We start from the raw sequence: 704 nt of genomic DNA, 5'->3' as shown, positions 1-704 counted from the left end.
TGAGAATACATGTGAACATAGGGCCTTACAAAATGAAATGATAGAAATGATAGTTTCAAATGCATTCATACCGGTTTTTTTTTAAATTCCCGATTCATTTGTTCAAATAGCAAAAGAAAGACTGGAAGCAGGGTTACCAAGAATGCAATAAAAGCCACACAGGGTGACGAAGGTGCAGATGACCTACCTGTCCCTTCAGGTGAGTGGTTGCTGGATGGAGTTCCTCGTACTGGAAGCCGGTCGCTAGAAAGCTCGGGGGAAAGAAACGGGGAGATGAAGAAACTGAACGAGGAGGGAGAGAATGAAGTGAAAGGAACAGATTACGAAGATTATGAAGGAAAAGGGAAGTGAGAGGAGCACGATAAAAAGCGGGAAAAGAGGTGGAAGATAAAGATGAAAAATGAGAAAGAAGAGGAGGAAGTGGGAGATGAAAGCAGAGGAGGGAGAGGAAGACGAAAAAAAGGTAGCAGAGAAAGACGAAAGAAGTAGAGAGGAAAAAAGAAGAGGAAGAATACAAAGAAGTAAAAAAAAAGAAGAAAAGAGGAACATGAATTAATAGGAAAAAGAGAAGAAGATGCAGAAAAAGAAGAACGGGAAAAAGGAAGGGGAAGACATGCAACAAGAGAGAAAGAGAAAACGAAACAATAGGAGAATAAAAAAAGCGAAGAAAAAAGTCTTTCTCGTCTGTAAAATAGAAATGCCTT

The sequence above is a fragment of the Penaeus monodon genome, chromosome 23 (assembly GCF_015228065.2).
Source record: "Penaeus monodon isolate SGIC_2016 chromosome 23, NSTDA_Pmon_1, whole genome shotgun sequence".
Lineage (NCBI taxonomy): Eukaryota > Metazoa > Arthropoda > Malacostraca > Decapoda > Penaeidae > Penaeus > Penaeus monodon.
Note: the sequence above shows the minus strand (reverse complement) of the source record.